At 44.2% G+C, this 12,755-nt stretch overlaps 2 protein-coding genes across 2 annotated transcripts in view; both read left to right on the forward strand.

Annotated features, from left to right (window-relative positions):
• Positions 1 to 12,755, forward strand: part of LOC121035043 (neutrophil gelatinase-associated lipocalin-like) — a 37,686-nt gene that overhangs the window by 17,623 nt on the left and 7,308 nt on the right. The gene's annotated exons all lie outside the window — the stretch shown is intronic.
• The window catches only part of LOC121035051 (neutrophil gelatinase-associated lipocalin-like), a 96,528-nt gene that overhangs the window by 2,282 nt on the left and 81,491 nt on the right, over positions 1 to 12,755 (forward strand). The gene's annotated exons all lie outside the window — the stretch shown is intronic.

Here is a 12,755-nt window from a genome sequence, read left to right on the forward strand (position 1 = left end):
CTGCCTGCTAGCACACTGATGGGGCACATCTCACACCCATGTTCAGCCACCCACAGTAGGTCCAATGGCAGAGGCCCAGCCAGGGTCAGGATGCTGGAGAGAGTTGGGGGGCCAAGGTGCTCTCACCCCCCACTTCACCAGTGATGATGTTTTGGGGTGATGGTGGGTTCCACAGCCAAAGGCCAAGAAAGAATTCTTGAAGACATTTTTGGTGCAAAAATGTGATTTTATTAAAGCACAGGGACAGGATCCATGGGCAGAAAGAGCTGCCCTGGGGATGTGAAGGGTGACTGCTTATATACTCAAGTTGGAGGCAGTAAAGTCAAGGTAGTTTCCTAAGAGATTTTCATATGCTAAAGAAGATTTACAAAATACTGGAGGCCTAGCTATTGTCAAGCTAAGGTATTTTTCCCTCTAGCAAACATCAACATTAAGACAGTAGGGAGTTTCTGGTGAAATGTTCTTCTCTGCCAGCCTCAAGTATTTGTCACTGGGCTACTGTGGATCAGGAAATTTAATATTTCCTGCCATTTCCTTCTTGCCTTCCCCCCCCCCCCCCCATATTCCTATGGAGGAGTGATGTGGGGGCTCCAGGAAACTGAGTCTATAGGTTTCTGGAGATTAGGCTATTGATAAGATTGCCTTTTTCTTCTAATTTTCTATGATATTTGTAAACTGATGGAGACTCATGTCCTATATGACTGTGATCACTATCAGTTAACCATTTGTTTTCTTTCCTTTCCTTTGTTCTTGGGCAGCCTGGAGTGCTTGAGGAATATCACACACATATATCTCACCTGGGGTTAGGGGAGGTGTAATGCCAGCTTGTACTTTGCCCTCAGCTTGCCTTATGCTCCCTCATCATATTCTCCATAAACAATTTCACCCTTACATCTTTAAGATTGTTGAAGGTGGAAGGACTCATCTCTGCAGCTTCTTTTTGCTCTTTAGGGGTGAAGAGATATCTTTACCCATGAGACAATATTGATCACTTGGGGAACACATAGAAGAGCTATAGAAGGCAGAGGCAGCTGGATCCAAGGTGGACAACGATTATGAACCTCCTTGAGTGGAAAGGATCATCTGTTGACTTGAATTTATTGTAGTGATGGAGTCTTGTCACCAAGCAGAGACATGGGAGAAAACAGCCAAATGTAATTAGAATAACAAGAAAGAGCAACCCGAATAAAAGTCCTTTGGTAATTGATGAAAATCCTCAAGTCCAGGAGTTTAACCAATCATGAAAGGAAAGGGAGGGATTATTTAAAGCACCAGTTTGAGTATTCCAGTCAGTTAGAAATCCAGAAATATTTGTGTGATAATCTAGAATGCATACTGATGAAGTTTTGCATTTGACGGGGTGGTCTGGAGCTGATGAACAAGAAAGTTTCTAGAAGACATCTTTGGAGCAAAAATGTGATTTTATTAAAGCACATGGACAGGACCCAGGGGTAGGAAGAGTTGCACTGGGGTTGTGATGGGTAACTGATTATATACCCTCATGTGGGGAGGGGGTCAGGGATAGAGCAAGCCTCTAAGGTATTTTGGAAGCAACGTTCCTGGGACCCTGAGGGGATAGCTGTTGCTAGTAAACACCACTTATTACTGTTGAATAAAACCTCAATCATGAGACCCTTCTGATGCATAACATGGGGTCTTAAGCTTGGAGTATGATTGCTAGCATATACATTGGGGCAGTTGAGATAAAGGAAGTAGACTTACAGGATCCTGGAGGTTGGGATAATGTTAAGCTAAGGTTCTCTTTGCCCCTGGCAAAGTGTCATTAATGAGGCAGCTGAGATCCCAGAGGGAGGCAACTCTGCTGGATTCAAAGACTTGCCAATAGGTGTAGGCAATAAGGGGATTTAATTTTTCATTTGCCTTAGTTTCCTACATCACCATGGCAAACAATTAAATGCCTTTCCTTTGTTCTTGGGTAGCTCGGAATGTATGAGAAATGTGTTACATATTCCACCTGGGGGAAGGGGCATATGCCAGCCTGTTTTGCCCTCTGCTTGCTCCACCCTCCCTCCTCATATCTCCCCTGAACAATTTTGATCCTTAAATCTTTATGTTTGTTGAAGGAAGAAGGTCTCATCTTCTGTAGCTTCTTCCTGCTGAGTAGGGACATAGAGTTGTTGCTACCTATGGGTCAATATTGGTCCATCAGGGAACATAGGGCCGTTAAGGTGAGGCAGCTGAATCCAAGGTGGACATGTATGAACCACCTTGAGTGTTACGGAACCCAGGCTGGAACGCTGGCGGAAAAACCAACTGGCACTCAGAGATCTTGGTGGATCAGAGATTGATTTAACACCGGCGGACACAGAGGAGATGGTTTCTCCAAAGATCTGAGCCCCAAATGCCAGCAGGAAGGGTAATTTATAGTTATCAGCCTCCATATTTGCGAGGGGGGGGAGGGTTTTGCGCACAGTAAACAAAGGAAGAAGAACCCAGAGGAGGGGTCCCTAAGCTAGAGACCAGAGTTTGTTTTCACTCCATCAGCCATCTTTGGTGTACTTTATCCACTTCTCCAACATTTCCCCCTTGATGCTTTAAAAAAAAAAAAAAACAACTTTTAGTAGGCATCACCTTTCAGTTTTACAGGTTGGTACTCTTGGGAGGCTAAGATGTGTGCAGTAGTTTGGCGAGCAACAGTGTTTTCAATAAAATGTACCACAGCATTCAGTATACAGGGGCCGATGGATACAAGTAAAATTATGGAGAGGAGGGGCCCCGCCAGGGCAGGAGGCCAGGATGCCCAATCCGTGAGATCCCTTCCTTTCCATTGATTGATACTTTTCTGTTGTCTATGTTGAATTCTTTCCTTGAGTTCCTGAACCTTAGTTGTAACTATTCCTGACTGGTTTATGAAATAGCAACATTCTTCCCCCAGAAAGATGCAAGTCCCTCCTTTTCCTAAAGTGAGGAGGTCGAGGGCTTGCCTATTTTGGAGGGTCACTGCCGCCAGAGAGTTTATTTGGCTTTGTAAGGTTACCAGAGAATCTGCCACCCGTTCCGTGTCTTCATTTATCTCTTGAGATAGTCTATGGTACAGTCCTACAGATGAACCTGTGCCCCCTATTCTGGTTCCTATTCCTGTCACAATTCCTGCGCCTATCAGAATGGGTAGCAGCATTGCCCGTTTAGCCCAGAACTTGGGGCTAAAGGCTGTTAGGAGCTGATCTTCAGTGTACACGGATATCTCTGGGGTTAGGAAGAGGAAATAACATCTGAGTCCAGTTGGCCTCTAAGCATCGGTAGGCTGAATTAGAGGTCAAAGGGATAGGAGTGGCTAAGTAAGCCCTCCGGCTGAGCGGCAAGCACATCCAGCAGGTTTGGGTGTGATTATCTATTTTATGGAGGAGTTGTAGAGTAGTGTTGGCCCAAGGCTGGAGTGGGGAATTGGTAAGCATCTGATTGAGGGCTGAAAGGTCAAACCTTGGTAGGCTGTCAGGGGAGTGGTCACCTTTATGGCTTATATTACCCTATCCTGGGTATCCTTTATAACTTTTTGAAGGGCCCTGTCTGGCATCCCTCCCCCGTCTGAGATCCCTCATTGAGGAAGGTAAGTGTAGCAAGCTCGCTTCCCTCTCTGGAGGCCCTTGTTGTGACATGGGTCCCTGACATTTTGGGTTATCTCTATGGTCCAATACTTAGTCCTTGGGGCACCGGGTGACTGACAGAGAGTGGGTGTTTTTCCCTTGTAACAATCTTTGTGGAGGGAGGTGAAAGTGTTGAATGCCCTTGACCCCCTTATTGTTATATAACAATCCTGGGGGCAAAGTGGGTAAGCGGCAGTTGTGAGGGTGAGAGAGGTTATCATAATATACAAGCAATACTTAATGGCCCTCCCATCCAGAGGAGGTATGTGAGACCCGGCATGGATCTTTTTTTAAAAATTTTTTAATGTTTATTTATTTTTGAGAGAGAGCTTGAGCAGGGGAGGGGCAGAGAGAGACAGAGACACAGAATCCAAAGCAGACTCCAGGCTCTGAGCTGTCAGCACAGAGCCTGTTGTGGGGCTCGAACTCACGAACCGTGAGATCATGACCTGAGCTGAAGCCAGCTACTTAACCAACTGAACCATCCAGGCGCCCCTGGCATGCATCTTTTGTCCTATGTCCAGCTTGTTAGTGCAGTCTCTATCAGCCCAACAGTAAGAAGTAAGATCAGGGCTATGACACAAGTAAGGGGCAAGGGCTCACAGAGTTGCTTCCAAACCCCTGGGCCTAGTCCACATGTTGATTCCTCAAGCTTCTGCCATGCGCAGGCCAGCCATCTTCCGGGTGTGGCTGGAGCAGGGCTGGAGATCTCAGGGGCCAGTGTCTTTTTGAGGGTCAGTTTAAGTAGGTTGACTGGATCTGGATCACTTCACCAGGTTGAGGGTTCCTCTGAGTTACCTTCTTAGCTCTGGAGTGATGGATCCATGGGGTGATACCTGAAACTGAATCCTCTATTTGGTCATATGTCAGTAAAGTCCACCTCCAAGTCTTCAAAAGGGGCGGGTTTCTGGTAACTGTCAGATCAGGTTTAGGGAAGATATGGTTTGCATATTTAGAGATCCATCCTGTCCAGTTGTTTAAATAATCATGCCCATGGGGTCTTATTATTATCCCCTAGAATAACAAGCACTGAAGATTGTCTATACACGAAATACAGTGACAATTTTCTGAAGTTTACATCAAGTTGTCTAGTTTAGGCAAACAACAAACATTTATTTATTTATTTATTTATTTTTAATGTTTTTTTCAACGTTTATTTATTTTTGGGACAGAGAGAGACAGAGCATGAACGGGGGAGGGGCAGAGAGAGAGGGAGACACAGAATCGGAAACAGGCTCCAGGCTCTGAGCCATCAGCCCAGAGCCCGACGCGGGGCTCAAACTCACGGAGCGCGAGATCGTGACCTGGCTGAAGTCGGTCGCCTAACCGACTGCGCCACCCAGGCGCCCCAAACAACAAACATTTAAAGGCAATCATAACTAGGATTTAACATCCATAATGGTACATTGTTGAAACATCGTTGTTTTCTCTATAAATCCCCCCTTTCTAGAGATAGCCCAACTGGGATCAATTTATTTGTAGAACAAATCCAGTCTTAACAAATCTGGCCTAATTATTTACATAAGCTCAGCAAGAATAGCGATTAGTCATGAGGATCTTTTAAAGTTTGCTTTGTTGGAACCTTTTATAAGGAATTCTGGGTTGAACTTTTAGTAGCCTCTCCAGGCCAGAAGCCAAGCTAAATACTTGCCATCAGGCCTGCAATACCTGTAGAATTGGGCGAATTCCTCTTCACAAGGTCCCCAAGATATCCTGAGGTTCCTGCACCTGCCAGGAAGTGACCTCCTTACTCACTTGGTGAGGCTGCTGGGAACTCTGTAAGTCAGTCACCAGGCCAACATTTCCAAGGGGCTTTATGGCTCCATGTTTTATAAAGCCAACCCTAATTCCTTAAAGCTGTCTGGTCATATCTGAGTCTATGAATATCATCCTCAAATATGACATTCCAGTCAAAGCTTTGGTAAAATAACCAGTATTTCCAATGGTGACCTGTTACATACAAGATGAACAGATTCTTATTGAACTTATGCAAGGAATTGTAATTGCCATGAAAGAAAGAATACTCATTGAGAGTTTTGAATGTCAGGGGAGTTATGTAGAGAGAAAAGATAAATGTTTCAGTTTATAAATGCATATTTTATGACATTTTTGTATATCATAGATATCTTAAGAGAAAGTTTCCTTAATCTGGAAGACGAAACATTAGAGAACCAGAAATATTTTTAACAAGAATCACAAAACTATAATCTTCCTCAGTTTATTTAATCCCATGTTCCTAATTTTTGTTCAATTTGAATGCAGCTTTTGAGTTCTGGAAATTCTTACCCATTTTAGTATTAATCTTAAAGATGCTGAATACCTGTATTTATCCCCAAAGTCCTTTTTATAAATCTCCTTAAAGAAGAAACACGTTTTGTGAGAGAATAAGAACAATTATAAATGACAAAATCTTAGAAATAGACATCATTCAAGATCTGATGAGAGTTCATTATGATGCAATTGACAAAGAAATTCAGTTATTTCTGTGACACATAACATCTCAAGTAATCAGAATATTAAGTGATGACCTTATATCAAAACATTAAAACTTTAGGAATTGCATATATTCGGGCAGTTACAGCATTTACCTGTGCAATACAACCTAAGGTTTACCATTGTATGACAGTGCTTTTCCAAGTAACTTAGCATCCCAAATAAAAGGACCTAGTTGGTCAAGAAGACTTTATTTACCATTTAAATCCTGAGAAGTTTGTTAAAACCCCAGAAGTCATAAGTGCATCCTAAATAGGATTACAGATCATTACAAATCTTACAATTTTATTTATTCAACCAAAGTGGCAATAAAATATCCCAAAGGTGAATGTATAGCATTATACACATGTTATTGAAACCTAGCTCCTTCAACATTGAGAAGTTTTAACTAAGTAATCAAAGACCTGATAGAGATGAGACCTAAAAGTTTTATTTTCCTGGAGGATAAGCCTTTGTTTGCATTGTCTTACCAAGAGCAGATCAACAGTTCAAGAAAACTTGTCATTTGAGCTGAGAGAAAAGCAGAATTTCAACCTTATACCAGCGTACTTTTAAAATTTCATTCATCTTAACCTGCTACAACTTTCTTTTGCTTTCAAATTTTGTCCCAAAGCCATTTTTTCCCCAAATAACCAGTCTTGCTTAGGACAAAATTACTTTCTTCTACCCTCAAGAAAAGTGTTATTTTCATTCTTTATATCTTTCTTATATACTTCCTATTTTCCTATATACAGGGTTGTTTTCTTTATTTTCATCAGTCTTAAGTACATTTACCAGAATTTTAACTCTTAGGAAACCTTAGTCTCCAATTGAGGACTTAGTAACCAATTGAGAGGTGTTTACATCAGAATTTTTAAAATTTTTTTACATTTATTTATTTTTGGGACACAGAGAGAGACAGAGCACAACTGGGGGAGGGGCAGAGAGAGAGGGAGACAGAATCTGAAACAGGGTCCAGGCTCTGAGCTGCCAGCACAGAGCCTGACGTGGGGCTCAAACTCACAAACCATGAGATTATGACCTGAGTTGAAGTTGGATGCCCAACCGACTGAGCCACCCAGGTGCTCCCAGAATTTTTTTTATATGGTAAATTCATGAACCAATTAAGTACAAAGCATGTTTTCCAATAGATCTGAAAAGCCTTAAATTTCTCAGCAATAAGAAGTTAAAAACACAAATCTGTGTTCAATCATCAAAGCTTTAGCATCCCATTCTATTTGGAAAGTTTCAGGTTACCAAGGACCTTGAAAGTTATCTTAACAATTGCCCATGAAAACTTAGAGACAGAAAAAATGAACTGTCATTAACAAATTGCAACAGAGATAACATGAACTTATTTGATCTTTGCTGATAACTTTAAAGACAGGTCCAATAAACTTAAATTAGTTTAAACATCGAATATGTTTCACCTGCGTCCACCTAAAAGTCAATCAACTTTTCCCCATTGTCAATTTTCATCTGGGGCACTAGTGGAGATATCTGAAATGGGTGGTCCAAGGGCGGGAGTGGGGTGGACTTTGCTCCTTGACTTGGAGGGTGGGAGGAGGAACCAATGGTGCCTGAGACACTGAGGATGGTATAGGACCACACCCAAGTTGGTGCAGAAACATGAGGGGGAGGGGAAGGCAGAAGCAGCAACTGCTTGGGAATGATTCCTTAAAGTCCCTGTCCCAAGGTAGACTAACCACAGTTGGCTCTAATTATAGCCATTAGCCTGGGGAATGAGGGAGAATCCCTCACCTCTGTTAAGCAGAGGAACAGGGAGAGAGAGTCAGTGACCCCTTTTAGTCTGGTTCTATCTCGGCTAGACTATAAGGTCCCCTTCTCGAGGTTCCTCCTGATTTTGGCTGGGGTTTTGGGACTTTTCCCTGGTTGGGACACTTACTCTTTTTAAGTCCTTTCCCCTTGAAGTAGGTCTATATTTATGGCTTTCTCGGCTTCCTGCTCTGATCCCTTGGAGAGCCTCTTGATAGCAGTGGATGTGGACCAGCATCTGGAGAGGGCCTGAGCCTGGTGGCAGCAACACAGACAAGGGAGGAGTTTCAAGCTCAGGGAAAGGGAGAGGGAGCCTAATGAGTCATGAGGAGGCAGAACACTAGGGGAGTGGTGGGTTGCTTCTTTGCCTCCCTGGGTGAGTCTCCGGGTAAAGCAGCTAAAACCTTTGCCTGGCTCTGCTTGCTCCGTCCCAACCCCATGATGCTCCCTTGAGGCAGAGTCACAAAGACAGAGGGACAGGGGCACCCCCTCCAATGAGGAGACCAGCCAGATGCCTGCCTGGCCATGTCCTGAAGGAACTCAGGTGACGCTCAGCCCCACAGGTCACAGCCCTGCAACCCACGATCAGAAACCACTCTGATATTGCCACAGACCAAGTGCCATCCATCATGGAATTGCAGATGGGCCCACTCAGACTCCATGGGCCCCTAGGACCCCAAGGGCACCCGCCCGTGGAGCCACAGAATTGAACTCAGCAGGCAAGTTAGACCGAGTCGCACATTCACATACACACCAGATGTTATTACATTCCCTCCCATAGAATCCCTATTTGTGAGACTTCTGAAGTCTCAGGGAGTGATCAGGTCCCCCTTCCACCCTTGTGAGTGGGCCTGACTAGATTGGGCCCCAGCCTTACCGGTTCCGACGTGGGGTCCAGGTCCTCACCTGCCAACTTTCCTGGAGTCCGGCGGGAACAGCAGAGCGGGGGCTGGCCTGAGGCAACTGAGCAGGAGACTGCCAAACTTCAGGCAGGGCGCTCACTCTTCCTTGCAATCCCTCATTCCGTCACCGCCTCACCGTTCTCCCAAATCGGTGGCAACAATGGGCCAGCGTGGTTGGGTTTACTGGTCAGGGAACCAAATTTGTTATGGAACCAGGCTGGAACGCTGGCGGAAAAACCAACCAGGCACTCAGAGATCTCGGTGAATCAGAGATTTATTTAACATCCATGGGCTCAGAGGAGATGGTTTCCCCAAAGATCTGAGCCCCAAATGCAAGTGGGAAGGGTAATTTATATTCATCAGCCTCCATATTGGGGGGGGGGGGTGTTCGTGTATGCAGCAAAGGAAGAAGAACCCAGAGGAGGGGTCTCTAAGCTAGAGACCAGAGTTTGTTTTAGCCCCATCAGCCATCTTTGGTGTACTTTATTCACTTCTCCCACAATAGAGTGACTTTCCTTATTTCCATCAGTCTTAATTATGTTTAGCAGAATTTTGACTCTTAGCAACCTTAGTGTCCAGCTGAGACTAAGTAGTAACCATTTGTAAACTGTTACACCAGAATCCTTTAGATGGCAAATTCATGAATGAATTAAGCATAAACCATGTTTTCCAATAGACTCAAATATTTCTACTTTCTCTGCAATAAGAATTCAAAAGCACAAATCTATGTTCAGTAATCAATGCTTTAGCACTCCATTCTATTTGGAAAAGACCTAGATATCCAGTGAATTCAATCCCATTTATCCAAGTGTCAGATTACCAAAGACTAGGAAAGCTATCTTAACAATTATCCATGAAAACTTTGAGATACATAAAATTAACTATTATTTTAAGTCATCTTGTTGCTAACAAATTGCAACAGAGACAACATGAATTTATTTGATCTTTAGGAAACCTTGATAGAATAAAGTTTTATTTATTTTATTTTTTTAAATTTTTTTTTTCAACGTTTATTTATTTTTGGGACAGGAAGAGACAGAGCATGAACGGGGGAGGGGCAGAGAGAGAGGGAGACACAGAATCGGAAACAGGCTCCAGGCTCTGAGCCGTCAGCCCAGAGCCCGACGCGGGGCTCGAACTCCCGGACCGCGAGATCGTGACCTGGCTGAAGTCGGACGCTTAACCAACTGCGCCACCCAGGCGCCCCGATAGAATAAAGTTTTAATTTGATGCTGGTAACTTTAAATACATATCTATCTTAGCTAAACCAACAAACTTAAATAAGCTTAAACGTCGAATATGCTCCACCTGTGTTCACTTAAAAGACCATCGATTTGTTCCCCATTGTCATATTTTACCTGGGACAGCAGTGGGGGAATCTGAAGTGGGTGATCCAAAGGGGTGCTCATCGCTCCTTGACATCGCAGGTGGGAGGATGGTATAGAAGCCAGTTACTTAGGTCACAAGGAAGGTGAGGCAGAAAAGGAGCAGGGGGAGGGGAAAGCAGAAGAGGCAAAATGCCAGAAGGCAGAGAAAGAGGATTCCTCTTTGTCATCTGGGAAAGAGGAGATGCCATGTTTGTTTGTTTGTTTGTTTTGATTTCCACCAAAGTGGAAATAGGGAGTCTATGCCAGGCTAGAGAAGACAGGCAATTTCCCTGAAACAAAGGGAGTTTCAGCAGCTGCTGGAGAATATTCTTCAAGTCCCTGCCCCTAGCTAGACTAACCGCAGTTGGCTCCAATTATAGCCATTAACTAGGGAAATGAATGAGGGAGAGGCCCCCACATCTATTAGGAGGAGGAACAGAGAGAGTCAGCATCCCCTTTGTCAGGGATGGCCTGTATTTCCTCTAGCAACTGAGTTCCATCAGGAGGAGGCCTGTTAGGACATCTACTGTGTTGGGAGGGAGCTTACTAGCCACACACATTTGGGCAAATACATTCTGTAAAAAAATTTTTTAACATTTATTTATTATTGAGAGACACACACACACAGCATGAGCAGGGGAGGGGAAGACACAGAATCCGAAGCAGGCTCCAGACTCTGAGCTGTCAGCACAGAGCCTGACGGGGGGCTTGAACTCACAAACTGTGAGATCATAACCTGAGCGGAAGTCAGTCGCCTAACTAACTGAGCTACCCAGGAGCCTCAAGGTAAATACATTCTGCAACAGACCTTTTGGTCTGGGTCCTCACTTAGAACTGTGAGGGCCTGGAACTAGGGTGCCTCCGTCCATTTACCCTGTTTTCTGCAGAAGAGATCTAACTTCTTCATCCTACTAAGGCCATGCAGTGTTACAGGAAATCAGTCCTTTCCTAAATTTTGCAATCCAAATTGTTTCCAGTGGGTTGAAAAGGCATCCCAAGGATGAGTCGTTGGCAACCAAGGAGAAGGTCCCATCCTCCTCCTAGAGAGAGAAAAGTATAGAAGGTCCATTACCACAAAAATCCATGCCCCCCCCCCCCCAGCTCCCAGGTGGCATCCCAGGCACAAGATATATCAGAGGTTCCTGAGGTGTCAAAGTGATCTGAGGCATACCTTGATTCGCTATGATCAGCTGCTAAGGACTTCTGTAGGAGGGATGCTAGTGTCCCCCTGTTTTCCCATTGCATCCTAGGCTACAAATAGGTGTGGGCAGATGGACCTAGTTTGCCTTGCTGAGAAGGCTGAGGAAACCACCGTTTTTAACCCATGGAAAACACTGGAAAAGTTTTACAAGGGGGAATTGCCCAATTTTGTAATTTAAGTAGTAGTTAGCAGAGGTCATTGACTGAAAACAGTGAAGACAGAAACCCATGATGATCTAACCTACATTCCAACACATAACATCATTAGAGCCAACTTCGTAGGAAACATTCCCAGTTGGGTTTTAATTCAATCAGGACTTGTTTTGCTGGCACCCAGGGTAGGTCCCACAGCCAGAACTGGCTAGACCAGGGATGTGGAGGGGATCACATTAGACTGATGAGGAGGAAACCTCACAAGGGAGTCTTAAGATTGGCCGCCATGCTAGTCACTTAGGTGGCTGTCCTGTGCCCAAAACAGACAATTATGTGTATAAGGATAGGAATAAAGAGAGGGCATCAAGTTTCTGGGTCATTTTGCCTTTCCTGACTGGACACTCACTTCCAGACAAAAGCCAGGCTTTCTCCTCCCCGTAGAGTAGCCATGGGCTAGAGGAGTATAACCTGAACAATAAACAGGAAAGTGTTCCAATAACACCATACTCCTTGAAAAGCCCCAGAAATAAGAGTAAAGGAACCAAGTTTGCACCGAAGCTCAGAGTCCAGATGAAAAGACTGACACTTCCATATTGGGAGACAAATGATAAAGTTTTAGAGTGTGTGTGTTTGTGTGTGTGTGTGTGGGGGGGGGGGTTGTTCCAGAGCTAATAGCCAAGAAAGAATTCCTGAAGATGTGTTTGGTGTAAAAAAAGTGATTTTATTAAAGCAAGGGGACAGGCCCCATGGGCAGAAAGAGCTGCACTCTGGTTGTGAAGACTGACTGATTAGGTACTATGAAGTTAGAGGGGGGTATAGTCAAAAGGAAGGGAGGCCTCCAGAAGGACTTTGATATGCTAAAGAGGACTCCTAATCACCTCAGGCCTTGCTATTGTCAAGCTAAGGTTGTTTCACCTCTAGTAAGGCATTTGTATTAGGAATGGTAGGGGTTCCTAGAGAAATGTTGTTCTAGTCCTTGCCTCAATTATTTGTCAATGGGTTGCAGCATATCAGGAAATTTGATTTACCTTATATTTACTTCTTGCCTTTCTTCCCTGCATCACCATGGGGGTGGGGGTGATAATAGGGCTCCAGGAAATTGAGTCTATAGATTCTGGAGATCAGGCTATTGATAACATTGCCTTTTCTTATAATCTACTAAGATATTTGTAAACTGATGGGAGACTCATGTCCTGCATGACTGGGATCTCTATCAGTCAACCATTTGTTTTGTGTGTGTGTGTGTGTGTGTGTGTGTGTGTGTGTGTGTGTGTGTGTGT

Source organism: Herpailurus yagouaroundi, unplaced genomic scaffold (genome assembly GCF_014898765.1).
Source record: "Herpailurus yagouaroundi ecotype Mexico unplaced genomic scaffold, PumYag 160, whole genome shotgun sequence".
Taxonomy (NCBI): domain Eukaryota; kingdom Metazoa; phylum Chordata; class Mammalia; order Carnivora; family Felidae; genus Herpailurus; species Herpailurus yagouaroundi.